The sequence below is a fragment of the Triticum dicoccoides genome, chromosome 6B (assembly GCF_002162155.2).
Source record: "Triticum dicoccoides isolate Atlit2015 ecotype Zavitan chromosome 6B, WEW_v2.0, whole genome shotgun sequence".
Taxonomy (NCBI): Eukaryota; Viridiplantae; Streptophyta; class Magnoliopsida; order Poales; family Poaceae; genus Triticum; species Triticum dicoccoides.
Window position 1 is genome coordinate 720,119,875 of NC_041391.1, and position 13,924 is coordinate 720,133,798.

The following is a 13,924-nucleotide window of genomic DNA, read 5'->3' on the forward strand; positions in this document are numbered from 1 at the left end:
CATAGTTGTTGAACCCCAAGGTGCGCTTATGTGTCGTTCATCAACACTCGCAGTTTTGGCTCATTCTGGCCCGTTTCTAGGACTATTACTCACTATTTTGGGGTCCCGGAATGATTTCCATTATTGACGAACACCGGGGTGTGTTTAGGTGTCGGTCATCAACACTCCGAGTTTTGGCTGATTCTGGCCCGTTTTGTCGACTATCACTCATTGATTTGGTGTCCCTGAACAATTTCCATGATTCATGAATCCCGGGGTGCGTTTACATGTCGGTCATCAACATTCGCAGTTTTGGCCGATTCTGGCCCATTTCTTGGACTATTACTCACCATTTTGGGGTCCCAAAGCGATTTCCATGGTTGTCGAACCCCAAGGTGTGCTTATGTGTTGGTCGTCAAGACTCGCTGTTTGGGCCGATTCTGGCCCATTCCATGGACTATTACTCATTGATTTGGGGTCCCTAAGCAATTTCCCTGATTGACGAACCTCACGGTACGTTTACATATTGTTCATCCATAATCGTAGGTTTGTCCGATTCTGGGCTCTTTCATGGAGTATTACTCACCATTTTGGGGTCCCAAAGCGATATCCATGGTTGTCGAACCCCAAGATGTGCTTATATGTTGGTCGTCAAGACTCGCAGTTTGGGCCGATTCTGGCCCGTTTCTTGGACTATTACTCAGTTTTGGGGTCTCGAAGTGATTTCCACGATTGACGAACCCAGGGCACGTTTACGTGTCGGTCATCAACACTCACAATTTTGGCCTATTCTGGTCCGTTTCATGCACTATTACTCAGTGTTTTGGGGTCCTAGAGCGATTTCCATGATTGACGATCCCCGGGGTGCGTTTACGTGTCCATCGTCAACACTCACAGTTTTGGCCAATTCTTACCCGTTTCGTTGACTATTACTCACCGATTTTGGGCCCGAAGCGATTTCCATAGTTATTGAACGCCAAGGTGCGCATACGTGTCGGTCATCAACACTCGCAGTTTTGGCCGATTCTGGCCCGTTTCTAGGACTATTACTCACTAATTTGGGGTCCCGGAGTGATTTCCACGATTGACGAACACCGGGGTGTGTTTAGTTGTCGGTCATCAACACTCACAGTTTTGGCGGATTCTGGCCAATTTCGTGGACTCTCACTCATTCATTTGGTGTCCCTGAACGATTTCCATGATTCATGAATCCCGGGGTGCATTCACGTGTCGGTCACGAACAATCGCAGTTTTGGTCGATTCTGGCCCGTTTCTTGGATTATTACTCACCATTTTGGGGTCCCAAAGCGATTTTCATGGTTGTCGAACCCCAAGGTGTGCATATGTGTTGGTTGTCAAGACTCGCAGTTTGGGCCGATTCTGGCCCTTTTTATGGACTATTACTTATTGATTATGGGTCCCTGAGCGATTTCCATGATTGACGAACCCCGCGGTACATTTATGTATCGTTCATCAATAATCCTACATTTGTCCGATTCTGGGCTCTTTCATGTAGTATTACTCACCATTTTGGGGTCCCAAAGCTATTTCCATGGTTGTCGAACCCAAGATGTGCTTATATGTTGGTCGTCAAGACTCGCAGTTTTGGCCGATTCTGGCCCGTTTCTTGGACTATTACTCAGTTTTGGGGTCCCGAAGTGATTTCCACGATTACGAACCCCAGGGCACGTTTACTTGTCATTCATCAACACTCACAATTTTGGCCTATTCTGGTCCGTTTCATGCACTATTACTCAGTGTTTTGGGGTCCCAGAGCGATTTCCACGATTGACGATCCCCGGGGTGCGTTTACGTGTCCGTCGTCAACACTCACAATTTTGGCCAATTCTCACCCGTTTCATTGACTATTACTCACCGATTTTGGGCCCGAAGCGATTTCCAGAGTTGTTGAACCCCAAGGTGCGCTTACGTGTCGGTCATCAACACTCACAGTTTGGCCGATTCTGGCTCGTTTCTTGGACTATTACTCACTGGTTTGGGGTCCTGGAGTGATTTCCACGATTGCCGAACCCCGGGATGCGTTTACAAGTCTGTCATCAACAATCTTGGCTTTTGTCGATTCTGACCCGTTTCATGGACTATTACTCACCATTTTGGGGTCCCAAAGCGATTTCCATGGTTGTTGAACCCCAAAGTGCGCTTACGTGTCGGTCATCAACACTCACAGTTTTGGCCGATTCAGGCCCGTTTCTTGGACTAATACTCAGTTTTGGGGTCCCAAAGTGATTTCCACGATTGACGAACCCTGGGGTGCGTTTACGTGTCGGTCATCAATACTCACAATTTTGGCTGATTCTGGTCCATTTCGTGCACTATTACTCACCGTTTTGGGGCCCAGAACGATTTCCACAATTGACTATCCCCGGGGTGCGTTTACGTGTCCATCGTCAACACACATAGTTTTGGAAAATTCTGACCCGTTTTGTGGACTATTACTCACCGTTTTGGGGTCCCGAAAAATCTCCATAGTTGTTGAACCCCAAGGTGCGCTTATGTGTCGGTCATCAACACTCGCAGTTTTGGCTCATTCTGGCCCGTTTCTAGGACTATTACTCACTATTTTGGGGTCCCGGAATGATTTCCATGATTGACGAACACCGGGGTGTGTTTAGGTGTCGGTCATCAACACTCCGAGTTTTGGCTGATTCTGGCCCGTTTCGTCGACTATCACTCATTGATTTGGTGTCCCTGAACAATTTCCATGATTCATGAATCCCAGGGTGCGTTTACATGTCGGTCATCAACATTCGCAGTTTTGGCCGATTCTGGCCCATTTCTTGGACTATTACTCACCATTTTGGGGTCCCAAAGCGATTTCCATGGTTGTCGAACCCCAAGGTGTGCTTATGTGTTGGTCGTCAAGACTCGCTGTTTGGGCCGATTCTGGCCCATTCCATGGACTATTTATTACTCATTGATTTGGGGTCCCTAAGGGATTTCCCTGATTGACGAACCTCACGGTACGTTTACATATTGTTCATCCATAATCGTAGGTTTGTCCGATTCTGGGCTCTTTCATGGAGTATTACTCACCATTTTGGGGTCCCAAAGCGATATCCATGGTTGTCGAACCCCAAGATGTGCTTATATGTTGGTCGTCAAGACTCGCAGTTTGGGCCGATTCTGGCCTGTTTCTTGGACTATTACTTAGTTTTGGGGTCTCGAAGTGATTTCCACGATTGACGAACCCAGGGCACGTTTACGTGTCGGTCATCAACACTCACAATTTTGGCCTATTCTGGTCCGTTTCATGCACTATTACTCAGTGTTTTGGGGTCCTAGAGCGATTTCCACGATTGACGATCCCCGGGGTGCGTTTACGTGTCCATCGTCAACACTCACAGTTTTGGCCAATTCTTACCCGTTTCGTTGACTATTACTCACCGATTTTGGGCCCGAAGCGATTTCCATAGTTATTGAACGCCAAGGTGCGCATACGTGTCGGTCATCAACACTCGCAGTTTTGGCCGATTCTGGCCCGTTTCTAGGACTATTGCTCACTAATTTGGGGTCCCGGAGTGATTTCCACGATTGACGAACACCGGGGTGTGTTTAGTTGTCGGTCATCAACACTCACAGTTTTGGCGGATTCTGGCCAATTTCGTGGACTCTCACTCATTCATTTGGTGTCCCTGAACGATTTCCATGATTCACGAATCCCGGGGTGCATTCACGTGTCGGTCACGAACAATCGCAGTTTTTGTCGATTCTGGCCCTTTTCTTGGATTATTACTCACCATTTTGGGGTCCCAAATCGATTTTCATGGTTGTCGAACCCCAAGGTGTGCATATGTGTTGGTTGTCAAGACTCGCAGTTTGGGCCGATTCTGGCCCTTTTTATGGACTATTACTTATTGATTATGGGTCCCTGAGCGATTTCCATGATTGACGAACCACGCGGTACGTTTATGTATCGTTCATCAATAATCCTACATTTGTCCGATTCTGGGCTCTTTCATGGATTATTACTCACCATTTTGGGGTCCCAAAGCTATTTCCATGGTTGTCGAACCCAAGATGTGCTTATATGTTGGTCGTCAAGACTCGCAGTTTTGGCCGATTCTCGCCCGTTTCTTGGACTATTACTCAGTTTTGGGGTCCCGAAGTGATTTCCACGATTGTGAACTCCAGGGCACGTTTACTTGTCATTCATCAACACTCACAATTTTGGCCTATTCTGGTCCGTTTCATGCACTATTACTCAGTGTTTTGGGGTCCCAGAGCGATTTCCACGATTGACGATCCCTGGGGTGCGTTTACGTGTCCGTCGTCAACACTCACAATTTTGGCCAATTCTCACCCGTTTCATTGACTATTACTCACCGATTTTGGGCCCGAAGCGATTTCCAGAGTTGTTGAACCCCAAGGTGCGCTTACGTGTCGGTCATCAACACTCGCAGTTTGGCCGATTCTGGCTCGTTTCTTGGACTATTACTCACTGATTTGGGGTCCTGGAGTGATTTCCACGATTGCCGAACCCCGGGATGCGTTTACATGTCTGTCATCAACAATCTTGGCTTTTGTCGATTCTGACCCGTTTCATGGACTATTACTCACCATTTTGGGGTCCCAAAGCGATTTCCATGGTTGTTGAACCCCAAAGTGCGCTTACGTGTCGGTCATCAACACTCACAGTTTTGGCCGATTCAGGCCCGTTTCTTGGACTATTACTCAGTTTTGGGGTCCCAAAGTGATTTCCACGATTGACGAACCCTGGGGTGCGTTTACGTGTCGGTCATCAATACTCACAATTTTGGCTGATTCTGGTCCATTTCGTGCACTATTACTCACCGTTTTGGGGCCCAGAACGATTTCCACAATTGACGATCCCCGGGGTGCGTTTACGTGTCCGTCGTCAACACACATAGTTTTGGAAAATTCTGACCCGTTTTGTGGACTATTACTCACCGTTTTGGGGTCCCGAAAAATCTCCATAGTTGTTGAACCCCAAGGTGCGCTTATGTGTCGGTCATCAACACTCGCAGTTTTGGCTCATTCTGGCCCGTTTCTAGGACTATTACTCACTATTTTGGGGTCCCGGAATGATTTCCATGATTGACGAACACCGGAGTGTGTTTAGGTGTCGGTCATCAACACTCCGAGTTTTGGCTGATTCTGGCCCGTTTCGTCGACTATCACTCATTGATTTGGTGTCCCTGAACAATTTCCATGATTCATGAATCCCGGGGTGCGTTTACATGTCGGTCATCAACATTCGCAGTTTTGGCCGATTCTGGCCTATTTCTTGGACTATTACTCACCATTTTGGGGTCCCAAAGCGATTTCCATGGTTGTCGAACCCCAAGGTGTGCTTATGTGTTGGTCGTCAAGACTCACTATTTGGGCCGATTCTGGCCCATTCCATGGACTATTACTCATTGATTTGGGGTCCCTAAGCGATTTCCCTGATTGACGAACCTCACGGTACGTTTACATATTGTTCATCCATAATCGTAGGTTTGTCCGATTCTGGGCTCTTTCATGGAGTATTACTCACCATTTTGGGGTCCCAAAGCGATATCCATGGTTGTCGAACCCCAAGATGTGCTTATATGTTGGTCGTCAAGACTCGCAGTTTGGGCCGATTCTGGCCCGTTTCTTGGACTATTACTCAGTTTTGGGGTCTCGAAGTGATTTCCACGATTGACGAACCCAGGGCACGTTTACGTGTCGGTCATCAACACTCACAATTTTGGCCTATTCTGGTCCGTTTCATGCACTATTACTCAGTGTTTTGGGGTCCTAGAGCGATTTCCACGATTGACGATCCCCGGGGTGCGTTTACGTGTCCATCGTCAACACTCACAGTTTTGGCCAATTCTTACCCGTTTCGTTGACTATTACTCGCCGATTTTGGGCCCGAAGCGATTTCCATAGTTATTGAACGCCAAGGTGCGCATACGTGTCGGTCATCAACACTCGCAGTTTTGGCCGATTCTGGCCCGTTTCTAGGACTATTGCTCACTAATTTGGGGTCCCGGAGTGATTTCCACGATTGACGAACACCGGGGTGTGTTTAGTTGTCGGTCATCAACACTCACAGTTTTGGCGGATTCTGGCCAATTTCGTGGACTCTCACTCATTCATTTGGTGTCCCTGAACGATTTCCATGATTCACGAATCCCGGGGTGCATTCACGTGTCGGTCACGAACAATCGTAGTTTTGGTCGATTCTGGCCCTTTTCTTGGATTATTACTCACCATTTTGGGGTCCCAAAGCGATTTTCATGGTTGTCGAACCCCAAGGTGTGCATATGTGTTGGTTGTCAAGACTCGCAGTTTGGGCCGATTCTGGCCCTTTTTATGGACTATTACTTATTGATTATGGGTCCCTGAGCGATTTCCATGATTGACGAACCACGCGGTACGTTTATGTATCGTTCATCAATAATCCTACATTTGTCCGATTCTGGGCTCTTTCATGGAGTATTACTCACCATTTTGGGGTCCCAAAGCTATTTCCATGGTTGTCGAACCCAAGATGTGCTTATATCTTGGTCGTCAATACTCGCAGTTTTGGCCGATTCTCGCCCGTTTCTTGGACTATTACTCAGTTTTGGGGTCCCGAAGTGATTTCCACGATTATGAACCCCAGGGCACGTTTACTTGTCATTCATCAACACTCACAATTTTGGCCTATTCTGGTCCATTTCATGCACTATTACTCAGTGTTTTGGGGTCCCAGAGCGATTTCCACGATTGACGATCCCCGGGGTGCGTTTATGTGTCCGTCGTCAACACTCACAATTTTGGCCAATTCTCACCCGTTTCATTGACTATTACTCACCGATTTTGGGCCCGAAGCGATTTCCAGAGTTGTTGAACCCCAAGGTGCGCTTACGTGTCGGTCATCAACACTCGCAGTTTGGCCGATTCTGGCTCGTTTCTTGGACTATTACTCACTGATTTGGGGTCCTGGAGTGATTTCCACGATTGCCGAACCCCGGGATGCGTTTACATGTCTGTCATCAACAATCTTGGCTTTTGTCGATTCTGACCCGTTTCATGGACTATTACTCACCATTTTGGGGTCCCAAAGCGATTTCCATGGTTGTTGAACCCCAAAGTGCGCTTACGTGTCGGTCATCAACACTCACAGTTTTGGCCGATTCAGGCCCGTTTCTTGGACTATTACTCAGTTTTGGGGTCCCAAAGTGATTTCCACGATTGACGAACCCTGGGGTGCGTTTACGTGTCGGTCATCAATACTCACAATTTTGGCTGATTCTGGTCCATTTCGTGCACTATTACTCACCGTTTTGGGGCCCAGAACGATTTCCACAATTGACGATCCCCGGGGTGCGTTTACGTGTCTGTCGTCAACACACATAGTTTTGGAAAATTCTGACCCATTTTGTGGACTATTACTCACCGTTTTGGGGTCCCGAAAAATCTCCATAGTTGTTGAACCCCAAGGTGCGCTTATGTGTCGGTCATCAACACTCGCAGTTTTGGCTCATTCTGGCCCGTTTATAGGACTATTACTCACTATTTTGGGGTCCCGGAATGATTTCCATGATTGACGAACACCGGGGTGTGTTTAGGTGTCGGTCATCAACACTCCGAGTTTTGGCTGATTCTGGCCCGTTTCATCGACTATCACTCATTGATTTGGTGTCCCTGAACAATTTCCATGATTCATGAATCCCGGGGTGCGTTTACATGTCGGTCATCGACATTCGCAGTTTTGGCCGATTCTGGTCCGTTTCTTGGACTATTACTCACCATTTTGGGGTCCCAAAGCGATTTCCATGGTTGTCGAACCGCAAGGTGTGCTTATGTGTTGGTCGTCAAGACTCGCTGTTTGGGCCGATTCTGGCCCATTCCATGGACTATTACTCGTTGATTTGGGGTCCCTAAGCGATTTCCCTGATTGACGAACCTCACGGTACATTTACGTATTATTCATCCATAATCGTAGGTTTGTCCGATTCTGGGCTCTTTCATGGAGTATTACTCACCATTTTGGGGTCCCAAAGCGATATCCATGGTTGTCGAACCCCAAGATGTGCTTATATGTTGGTCGTCAAGACTCCCAGTTTGGGCCGATTCTGGCCCGTTTCTTGGACTATTACTCAGGTTTGGGGTCTCGAAGTGATTTCAACGATTGACGAACCCAGGGCACGTTTACGTGTCGGTCATCAACACTCACAATTTTGGCCTATTCTGGTCCGTTTCATGCACTATTACTCAGTGTTTTGGGGTCCTAGAGCGATTTCCTCGATTGACGATCCCCGGGGTGCGTTTACGTGTCCATCGTCAACACTCACAGTTTTGGCCAATTCTTACCCGTTTCGTTGACTGTTACTCACTGATTTTGGGCCCGATGCGATTTCCATAGTTATTGAACGCCAAGGTGCGCATACGTGTCAGTCATCAACACTCGCAGTTTTGGCCGATTCTGGCCCGTTTCTAGGACTATTACTCACTAATTTGGGGTCCCGGAGTGATTTCCACGATTGACGAACACCGGGGTGTGTTTAGTTGTCGGTCATCAACACTCACAGTTTTGGCGAATTCTGGCCAATTTCGTGGACTATCACTCATTCATTTGGTGTCCCTGAACGATTTCCATGATTCACGAATCCCGGGGTGCATTCACGTGTCGGTCACGAACAATCGCAGTTTTGGTCGATTCTGGCCCGTTTCTTGGATTATTACTCACCATTTTGGGGTCCTAAAGCGATTTTCATGGTTGTCGAACCCCAAGGTGTGCATATGTGTTGGTTGTCAAGACTCGCAGTTTGGGCCGATTCCGGCCCTTTTTATGGACTATTACTTATTGATTATGGGTCCCTGAGAGATTTCCATGATTGACGAACCCCGCGGTACGTTTATGTATCGTTCATCAATAATCCTACATTTGTCCGATTCTGGGCTCTTTCATGGAGTATTACTCACCATTTTCGGGTCCCAAAGCTATTTCCATGGTTGTCGAACCCAAGATGTGCTTATATGTTGGTCGTCAAGACTCGTAGTTTTGGCCGATTCTGGCCCGTTTCTTGGACTATTACTCAGTTTTGGGGTCCCGAAGTGATTTCCACGATTACGAACCCCAGGGCACGTTTACTTGTCATTCATCAACACTCACAATTTTGGCCTATTCTGGTCCGTTTCATGCACTATTACTCAGTGTTTTGGGGTCCCAGAGCGATTTCCACGATTGACGATCCCCGGGGTGCGTTTACATGTCCGTCGTCAACACTCACAATTTTGGCCAATTCTCACCCGTTTCATTGACTATTACTCACCGATTTTGGGCCCGAAGCGATTTCCAGAGTTGTTGAACCCCAAGGTGCGCTTACGTGTCGGTCATCAACACTCGCAGTTTGGCCGATTCTGGCTCGTTTCTTGGACTATTACTCACTGATTTGGGGTCCTGGAGTGATTTCCACGATTGCCGAACCCCGGGATGCGTTTACATGTCTGTCATCAACAATCTTGGCTTTTGTCGATTCTGACCCGTTTCATGGACTATTACTCACCATTTTGGGGTCCCAAAGCGATTTCCATGGTTGTTGAACCCCAAAGTGCGCTTACGTGTCGGTCATCAACACTCACAGTTTTGGCCGATTCAGGCCCGTTTCTTGGACTATTACTCAGTTTTGGGGTCCCAAAGTGATTTCCACGATTGACGAACCCTGGGGTGCGTTTACGTGTCGGTCATCAATACTCACAATTTTGGCTGATTCTGGTCCATTTCGTGCACTATTACTCACCGTTTTGGGGCCCAGAACGATTTCCACAATTGACGATCCCCGGGGTGCGTTTACGTGTCCGTCGTCAACACACATAGTTTTGGAAAATTCTGACCCGTTTTGTGGACTATTACTCACCGTTTTGGGGTCCCGAAAAATCTCCATAGTTGTTGAACCCCAAGGTGCGCTTATGTGTCGGTCATCAACACTCGCAGTTTTGGCTCATTCTGGCCCGTTTCTAGGACTATTACTCACTATTTTGGGGTCCCGGAATGATTTCCATGATTGACGAACACCGGGGTGTGTTTAGGTGTCGGTCATCAACACTCCGAGTTTTGGCTGATTCTGGCCCGTTTCGTCGACTATCACTCATTGATTTGGTGTCCCTGAACAATTTCCATGATTCATGAATCCCGGGGTGCGTTTACATGTCGGCCATCAACATTCGCAGTTTTGGCCGATTCTGGCCCGTTTCTTGGACTATTACTCACCATTTTGGGGTCCCAAAGCGATTTCCATGGTTGTCGAACCGCAAGGTGTGCTTATGTGTTGGTCATCAAGACTCGCTGTTTGGGCCGATTCTGGCCCATTTAATGGACTATTACTCATTGATTTGGGGTCCCTAAGTGATTTCCCTCATTGACGAACCTCACGGTACGTTTACGTATTGTTCATCCATAATCGTAGGTTTGTCCGATTCTGGGCTCTTTCATGGAGTATTACTCACCATTTTGGGGTCCCAAAGCGATATCCATGGTTGTCGAACCCCAAGATGTGCTTATATGTTGGTCGTCAAGACTCGCAGTTTGGGCCGATTCTGGCCCGTTTCTTGGACTATTACTCAGTTTTGGGGTCTCGAAGTGATTTCCACGATTGACGAACCCAGGGCACGTTTACGTGTCGGTCATCAACACTCACAATTTTGGCCTATTCTGGTCCGTTTCATGCACTATTACTTAGTGTTTTGGGGTCCTAGAGCGATTTCCACGATTGACGATCCCCGGGGTGCGTTTACGTGTCCATCGTCAACACTCACAGTTTTGGCCAATTCTTACCCGTTTCGTTGACTATTACTCACCGATTTAGGGCCCGAAGCGATTTCCATAGTTATTGAACGCCAAGGTGTGCATATGTGTCGGTCATCAACACTCGCAGTTTTGGCCGATTCTGGCCCGTTTCTAGGACTATTACTCACTAATTTGGGGTCCCGGAGTGATTTCCACGATTGACGAACACCGGGGTGTGTTTAGTTGTCGGTCATCAACACTCACAGTTTTGGCGGATTCTGGCCAATTTCGTGGACTATCACTCATTCATTTGGTGTCCCTGAACGATTTCCATGATTCACGAATCCCGGGGTGCATTCACGTGTCGGTCACGAACAGTCGCAGTTTCGGTCGATTCTGGCCCTTTTCTTGGATTATTACTCACCATTTTGTGGTCCCAAAGCGATTTTCATGGTTGTCGAACCCCAAGGTGTGCATATGTGTTGGTTGTCAAGACTCACAGTTTGGGCCGATTCTGGCCCTTTTTATGGACTATTACTTATTGATTATGGGTCCCTGAGCGATTTCCATGATTGACGAACCACGCGGTACGTTTATGTATCGTTCATCAATAATCCTACATTTGTCCGATTCTGGGCTCTTACATGGAGTATTACTCACCATTTTGGGGTCCCAAAGCTATTTCCATGGTTGTCGAACCCAAGATGTGCTTATATGTTGGTCGTCAAGACTCGCAGTTTTGGCCGATTCTCGCCCGTTTCTTGGACTATTACTAAGTTTTGGGGTCCCGAAGTGATTTCCACGATTACGAACCCAGGGCACGTTTACTTGTCATTCATCAACACTCACAATTTTGGCCTATTCTGGTCCGTTTCATGCACTATTACTCAGTGTTTTTGGGTCCTAGAGCGATTTCCACGATTGACGATCCCCGCGGTGCGTTTACGTGTCCGTCGTCAACACTCACAATTTTGGCCAATTCTCACCCGTTTCATTGACTATTACTCACCGATTTTGGGCCCGAAGTGATTTCCAGAGTTGTTGAACCCCAAGGTGCGCTTACGTGTCGGTCATCAACACTCGCAGTTTGGCCGATTCTGGCTCGTTTCTTGGACTATTACTCATTGATTTGGGGTCCTGGAGTGATTTCCACGATTGCCGAACCCCGGGATGCGTTTACATGTCTGTCATCAACAATCTTGGCTTTTGTCGATTCTGACCCGTTTCATGGACTATTACTCACCATTTTGGGGTCCCAAAGCGATTTCCATGGTTGTTGAACCCCAAAGTGCGCTTACGTGTCGGTCATCAACACTCACAGTTTTGGCCGATTCAGGCCCGTTTCTTGGACTATTACTCAGTTTTGGGGTCCCAAAGTGATTTCCACGATTGACGAACCCTGGGGTGCGTTTACATGTCGGTCATCAATACTCACAATTTTGGCTGATTCTGGTCCATTTCGTGCACTATTACTCACCGTTTTGGGGCCTAGAACGATTTCCACAATTGACGATCCCCGGGGTGCGTTTACGTGTCCGTCGTCAACACACATAGTTTTGGAAAATTCTGACCCGTTTTGTGGACTATTACTCACCGTTTTGGGGTCCCGAAAAATCTCCATAGTTGTTGAACCCCAAGGTGCGCTTATGTGTCGGTCATCAACACTCGCAGTTTTGGCTCATTCTGGCCCGTTTCTAGGACTATTACTCACTATTTTGGGGTCCCGGAATGATTTCCATGATTGACGAACACCGGGGTGTGTTTAGGTGTCGGTCTTCAACACTCCGAGTTTTGGCTGATTCTGGCCCTTTTCGTCAACTATCACTCATTGATTTGGTGTCCCTGAACAATTTCCATGATTCATGAATCCCGGGGTGCGTTTACATGTCGGCCATCAACATTCGCAGTTTTGGCCGATTCTGGCCCGTTTCTTGGACTATTACTCACCATTTTGGGGTCCCAAAGCGATTTCCATGGCTGTCGAACCGCAAGGTGTGCTTATGTGTTGGTCGTCAAGACTCGCTGTTTGGGCCGATTCTGGCCCATTCCATGGACTATTACTCATTGATTTGGGGTCCCTAAGTGATTTCCCTGATTGACGAACCTCACGGTACGTTTATGTATTGTTCATCCATAATCGTAGGTTTGTCCGATTCTGGGCTCTTTCATGGAGTATTACTCACCATTTTGGGGTCCCAAAGCGATATCCATGGTTGTCGAACCCCAAGATGTGCTTATATGTTGGTCGTCAAGACTCGCAGTTTGGGCCGATTCTGGCCCGTTTCTTTGACTATTACTCAGTTTTGGGGTCTCAAAGTGATTTCCACGATTGACGAACCCAGGGCACGTTTACGTGTCGGTCATCAACACTCACAATTTTGGCCTATTCTGGTCCGTTTCATGCACTATTACTTAGTGTTTTGGGGTCCTAGAGCGATTTCCACGATTGACGATCCCCGGGGTGCGTTTACGTGTCCATCGTCAACACTCACAGTTTTGGCCAATTCTTACCCGTTTCGTTGACTATTACTCACCGATTTTGGGCCCGAAGCGATTTCCATAGTTATTGAACGCCAAGGTGCGCATACGTGTCGGTCATCAACACTCGCAGTTTTGGCCGATTCTGGCCCGTTTCTAGGACTATTACTCACTAATTTGGGGTCCCGGAGTGATTTCCACGATTGACGAACACCGGGGTGTGTTTAGTTGTCGGTCATCAACACTCACAGTTTTGGCGGATTCTGGCCAATTTCGTGGACTATCACTCATTCATTTGGTGTCCCTGAACGATTTCCATGATTCATGAATCCCGGGGTGCATTCACGTGTCGGTCACGAACAATCGCAATTTCGGTCGATTCTGGCCCTTTTCTTGGATTATTACTCACCATTTTGTGGTCCCAAAGCGATTTTTATGGTTGTCGAACCCCAAGGTGTGCATATGTGTTGGTTGTCAAGACTCACAGTTTGGGCCGATTCTGGCCCTTTTTATGGACTATTACTTATTGATTATGGGTCCCTGAGCGATTTCCATGATTGACGAACCACGCGGTACATTTATGTATCGTTCATCAATAATCCTACATTTGTCCGATTCTGGGCTCTTTCATGGAGTATTACTCACCATTTTGGGGTCCCAAAGCTATTTCCATGGTTGTCGAACCCAAGATGTGCTTATATGTTGGTAGTCAAGACTCGCAGTTTTGGCCGATTCTCGCCC